The sequence below is a fragment of the Pristiophorus japonicus genome, chromosome 5, assembly GCF_044704955.1.
Source record: "Pristiophorus japonicus isolate sPriJap1 chromosome 5, sPriJap1.hap1, whole genome shotgun sequence".
NCBI classification, from domain to species: domain Eukaryota; kingdom Metazoa; phylum Chordata; class Chondrichthyes; family Pristiophoridae; genus Pristiophorus; species Pristiophorus japonicus.
The window spans coordinates 53,036,149-53,042,499 of NC_091981.1; the positions used below are offsets into that span (position 1 = coordinate 53,036,149).

Here is a 6,351-nt window from a genome sequence, read left to right on the forward strand (position 1 = left end):
GACCATCCGTTCGGCTGCCTCTGCCTTTTCCCTTCCTTCCCCTCGCCCACCGGGCCAAACTTCCTCCAAGGATCCCCCCTGCACTAAGCCTGACTGCACATCTTTCTCCAGTTTCTCTCCGATCTCCCCTCATGACCTTTCTAAGCTCATCCTGTCCATGAGACCCACTTCCTGCTCCCTTGATCCTATTCCCACCAAATTGCTGACCACCCAACTTCTTTTTCTGGCTCCCATGTTCGCTGACATTGTGAACAGCCCCCTCTCCCTCAAATCTGCCGTCATCACCCCTCTCCTCAAAAAAACAAACCTCGCCCCATCTCCAACCTTCCTTTCCTCTCCAAAGTGCTTGAATGTGCTGTTGCCTCCCAAATCTGTGCCCATCTTTCCCACAATTCCATGTTTGAATCCTTCCAATCCGGTTTCCACGCCTGACATTGTACTGAAACAGCTCTCATCAAAGTCACAAATGACATCCTTTCTGACTGTGACAAAGGCAAACTATCCCTCCTCGTCCTTCTTGACATGTCTGCAGCCTTTGACACGGTTGACCACTCTATCCTTCTCCAAACCCTTTCCACAGTCGTCCAGTTGGGTGGAACTGCACTCACCTGGTTCCATTCTTATTTATCTAATCGTAGCCAGAGAATCATCTGCAACGGCATCTCTTCCTGCACCCGCATTGTTACCTCTGGTGTACCCCAAGGATCTATCCTTGGCCCCCTCCTATTTCTCATCGACATGTTGCCCCTTGGAGACATCATCCAAAAACACAGTATCAGTTTCCACATGTACGTTGATGACACCCAGCTCTACATAAGAACATAAGAAATAGGAGCAGGAGTAAGTAGGCCATAAGGTCCCTCGAGCCTGCTCTGCCATTCAATAAGATCATGGCTGATCTGATCATGGACTCAGTTCCACTTCCCTGCCCGCTCCCCATTGTTATATATGTATACTTGTATTTACTCTGTACAGCCACCAGAGGGCTCATCCCTTGGAGTCCCAAAGGATCCCATAATCCCTTGGGAGCACAGTTATTTAAGGAGTCTTCACAGGTTGGAGAGGCACTCTGGAGACCTGCAATAAAAGACTACGGTCACAATTTACTTTGAGCTCACAGTGTTCAGTCTGACTCTTTCTCCATACACAACAACTGGCGACGAGATACAGATAGCAAACCCAAAGATGCAGAGAACAGTGGGTATCCTGGAGAAATTCTCAGAGGGAGATGATTGGGAAACTTTTGTGGAACGACTCGACCAATACTTCATGGCCAACGATTCTCGGCCTTTTGGCTAAGATCATGCGTAACTGACCTGACAGGGGAGTAGCCACCATGACCTCCGGGTGGTTCTCCCTGGATCAGGAAGGTATATGCTTGCTTTTTTGGAAACAGGAGGTGGGTGGGGTGGCTTGACCCATCCACCTCCACGGAGGTGTGTGGGGGACCTGACCCATCCACCTCCATGGCACGAACCTGGTATTGCAGTACTTCCAGGAACGGTGCAGTGGCTCTAGGCCTTTTGGCTAAGAGCATTGGCGCAGAGTGATCCTTGGCGTGTGCAAGGTGACCTCTGGCATTTGTGATTTGACAAAGAATTGGAACGATTGGCTACGAATTTAAAAAAAAAATACTTCATGGCCAACGAGCTAGATGGGGAAAGAGAGCGCTGCCAAATGAAGGGCGATCCTCCTCACCGTCTGTGGGGCACCAACGTATGGTCTCATGAAGAATCTGCTCACTCCAGCGAAACCCACGGAGAAATCGTACGACGATTTGTGCACATTGGTCCGAGAGCATTTGAACCCGAAGGAAAGCATTCTGATGGCGAGGTATCAGTTCTACACCTACAAAAAGTCTGAAGGCCAGGAAGTGGCGAGTTATGTCACCGAGCTAAGACGCCTTGCAGGACATTGCAAATTTGAAGGACATTTGGAGCACATGCTCAGAGATCTTTTCGTACTTGGCAGTGGCCACAAAACCATACTTCGCAAACTTTTGATTGTACAGACCCCAACCTTGAGTAAGGCCACAGCGATAGCCCAGGCGTTCAGTGCCACCAGTGACAATATGAAGTAAATCTCTCAGCACACAAGTGCTGTTACAAGTACTGTGAACAAAGTGATGTTGTTTTCGATTCGTAACGTACAGGGCAGGTCACACATACCTGTAGCTACACGTCCGCAAATGTCTCAGTCCACCATCAAGGGTGATGAATGCAAAGCCATTAACACCTTGTTGGCGCTGCGGGCGTGATCATCGTTTCCATTCATGCCTATTCAAAGAGTACGTTTGCAAGGGCTGTGGAACAATGGGACACCTCCAACGAGTGAGTAGGCGAGCTGCAAAGCTTGTTAAACCTGAAAACCACCATGTTGCAGAAGAGGACAGATCCACGGAGGATCACGACGAACCAGAGCCTCAGATCGAGGAGGCAAGGTACATGGGGTGCACATATTCACCACGAATTGTCCCCGATAATGCTGAATGTTGAACTAAATGGACTCCCGGTGTCAATGGAGCTGGACACGGTCACGAGCCAGTCCATCATGGGCAAAAAGACTTTCGAAAGGTTGTGGTGCAACAAGACCTCAAGGCCAGTCTTAACTCCAGTTTGCACGAAACTAAGAACTTACATGAAAGAAGTGATTCCTGTAATCGGCAGTGCTATCGTAAAGGTCTCCTACGATGAAGCGGTGCACAAGCTATCACTCTGGGTGGTACAGGTGATGGTCCCACGCTGCTCGGGACGAGCTGGCTAGGAAAGATATGCTGGAACTGGGACGACGTCCGAGCACTTCGTGTGACCAGGTCTTTCTTCGCTGTTCGAACCAGGCATCGGGAAATTCCAAGGAGCAAAAGTGCAGATCCACCTAATTCTGGGAGCGCGACCCATCCATCACAAGGTGAGAGCAGATCCGTAAATGATGAGAGAAAGGGTAGAGATCGAGCTAGACCGGCTGCAAAGAGAGGGCATCATTTCCCCGATCGAGTTCAACGAGTGGGCCAGTCCTATCGTCCCAGTCCTCAAGGGAGACGGCACCGTCAGAATCTGTGGTGATTACAAAGTAGCTAGCAATCGTTTCTCCCTGCAGGACCAATACCCACTACCAAAGGCCGATAACCTCTTTGCAACGCTGGCGGGAGGAAAGATATTCACTAAGCTGGATCTGACTTCAGCCTACATGACGCAGGAACTGGAGGAATCATCGAAGGCCCTCACCGGCATCAACACGCACAAAGGTCTTTTTGTTTATAACAGACACCCGTATGGAATCCGATCGGCGGCAGCGATATTCCAGAGAAACATGGAAAGCTTACTGAAGTCGGTCCCGCACACCGTGGTCTTCCAGGACAACATCTTGGTCACAGGTCGGAACACAGTCAAGCATCTGCAGAACCTGGAGGAGGTTCTTAGTCGACTCAACCACGTGGGATTCAGGTTAAAATGCTCAAAGTGCGTTTTCCTGGCGCCTGAAGTGGAGTTCCTGGGAAGGAGGATTGCGCCAGGCCCACCACGCGAAGGTGGAGGCAACTGAGAATGCACCGTGATGGAGCTGAGGTTGTTTCTGGGACTCCTGAGCTACTTTGGTAACTTCTTACTGGGTCTCAGCACGCTGTTAGAACCACTGAATGTCTTACTACAAAAAGGGGACGAATGGGTTTGGGGCAAAAGCCAAGAAAATGCCTTTGTATAAGTGAGAAAATTGTTATGCTCAAACAAATCGCTTGTGTTGTATGATCCATGTAAACGTTTGATACTAGCTTGTGATGCGTCGTCAGATGGCGTCGGGTGTGTATTGCAACAAGCTAATGATTTCGGGAAACTGCTTATGCATCCAGGAGTCTGTCTAAGGCTGAGAGAGCCTACAGCATGATTGAGAAAGAAGCGTTAGCGTGTGTCTATGGGGTAAAGAAAATGCATCAATACCTGTTTGGGCTAAAATTCGAATTGGAAACTGACCATAAGCCATTCATTTCCCTATTCTCCGAGAGTAAAGGGATAAATACTGTAAAGTCCTTACTCTACAGCATGAAACCACACGAGGCACATTCCAGGGACAAGGCCACTCTGTGACCTTAGCTCTTTATTACAGGATTCCAGAAGTGATGACCCTGAGTGGGACCTTGATATACCTGTGTGATCAGGTAAGGAGTGTCTCCCACAAGTTCACCCCCTGTGGTCAAGGTGTGCATCTAAGCTGAGTGTATACAGTAATACAGTGATGTTACATTGTAGTTGCAAACATGACAAATACTAACCTATCGGCCCGCATCCAGAGATAGGCGCTCACGTTGTCCACATACAACTACGCCATCTGCCACAGGTCAGGCACAGAAAACTGCGCCAATGCTCTCAGTAGGCTGCCATTGCCCACCACGGGGATGGAAATGGCGCAGCCCGCAGATCTAGCCATGGTTATGGAAGCATTTGAGAGTGAGCAATCACCCGTCACTGCCCGGCAGATCAAAACCTGGACAAGCCAGGACCCCTTATTATCTCTAGTCAAAAGCTGTGTGCTTCACGGGAGCTGGTCCAGTGTCCCAGTGGAAATGCAGGAAGAGATAAAGCCGTTCCAGAGGCGCAAAGATGAAATGTCTATACAGGCAGACTGCCTTCTGTGGGGCAATCGAGTAGTGCTCCCCAAGAAGGGCAGAGACACCTTCATCAATGAGCTCCACAGTACCCACCCAGGCATCGTAATGATGAAAGCGATAGCCAGATCCCACGTGTGGTGGCCCGGTATCAATGCGGACTTAGAGTCTTGCGTTCACAGATGTAATACATGCTCACAGTTAAGCAATGTACTCAGGAAGGCGCCGCTAAGTTTATGGTCTTGGCCCTTCAAACCGTGGTCTATGCAGGCCCGTTCTTGGGTAAAATGTTCCTTGTGGTTGTAGACACGTACTCCAAGTGGATTGAATGTGAGATAATGTCGGCTAGCACATCCGCTGTCACTACTGAAAGCCTGCGGGCCACATTTGCCACGCACGGCCTACCCGATGTACTGGTGAACAACAACAGGCCATGTTTTACCAGTGCTGAGTTCAAAGAATTCAAGACCCGTAACGGGATCAAACATGTCACATCTGCCCCGCTTAAACCAGCGTCCAATGGTCAGGCAGAAAGAGCAGTGCAAACCATCAAGCAAGGCTTGAAGAAGGTAACTGAAGGCTCACTGCAGACTTGCCTATCCCGAGTCCTGCTTAGCTACCGCACAAAACCCCACTCACTCACTGGGATCCCACCTGCTGAACTGCTCATGAAAAGAGCACTTAAGACAAGGCTCTCGTTAGTTCACCCTGATCTACATGAACAGGTAGAAAGCAGGCGGCTTCAACAAAGTGCATACCATGATAGCGCAAATGTGTCACGCGAGATTGAAATCAATGATCCTGTATTTGTATTAAATTGTGGACAAGATCCCAAGTGGCTTCCCAGCACTGTCGTGGCCAAAGACGGGTGCAGGGTATTTCGGGTCAAACTTTCAAATGGACTCATTCACCGGAAACACTTGGACCAAATCAAACTCAGATTCACGAACTATCCAGAGCAACCCACCTTGGACCCTAACTTTTTTGATCCCCCAACATACACACCAGTGGCAACCGACACCACGGTTGACCACGAAGCAGAACCCATCATCCACAGCAGCCCAGCAGGGCCCAACACACCAAGCAGCCCAGCAGGGCCCAACACACCAGGCAGCCCAGCAAGGCCAGCTGCATAGCAGCCCAACGAGAGAGTGCCCAAAAATGATTCAACAATACCAGCTTTCACACTGAGACGATCAACCAGGGCAAGAACGGACCCAGATCGACTCACATTGTAGTTACACTATTGACTTTGGGAGGCGGGGGGGAGGGGGTGAGGGGGGGCGCGGCTGTTGTTATATATGTATACTTGTATATACTCTGTACAGCCACCAGAGGGCTCATCTCCTGGAGTCCCAAGGGATCCCATAATGCCTTGGGAGCACAGGTATTTAAGGAGACCTCACAGGTTGGAGGGGCACTCTGGAGACCTGCAATAAAAGACTAAAGTCACACTTTACTTTGAGCTCACAGTGTTCAGTCTGACTCTTTCTTCATACACAACACCCATAACCCCTTATTGTTTGAGAAACTGTCTATTTCTGTCTTAAATTTATTTAATGTCCCAGCCTCCACAGCTCTCTGAAGCAGCGAATTCCACAGATTCACAACCCTCTGAGAGAATAAATTTCTCCTCATCTCAGTTCTAAATGGGAGGCCCCTTATCCTAAGATCATGCCCTCTAGTTCTAGTCTCCCCCGCCAGTGGAAACATCCTCTCTGCATCCACCTTGTCAAGCCCCCTCATAATCTTAT

General features: G+C 49.5%; 1 pseudogene; it reads left to right on the forward strand.

The window, feature by feature from the left end:
- The first annotated feature begins 1,275 nt into the window (after positions 1-1,275).
- LOC139264904 (U2 spliceosomal RNA) lies at positions 1,276-1,514 on the forward strand (annotated as a pseudogene).
- The last annotated feature ends 4,837 nt before the right edge of the window (positions 1,515-6,351 follow it).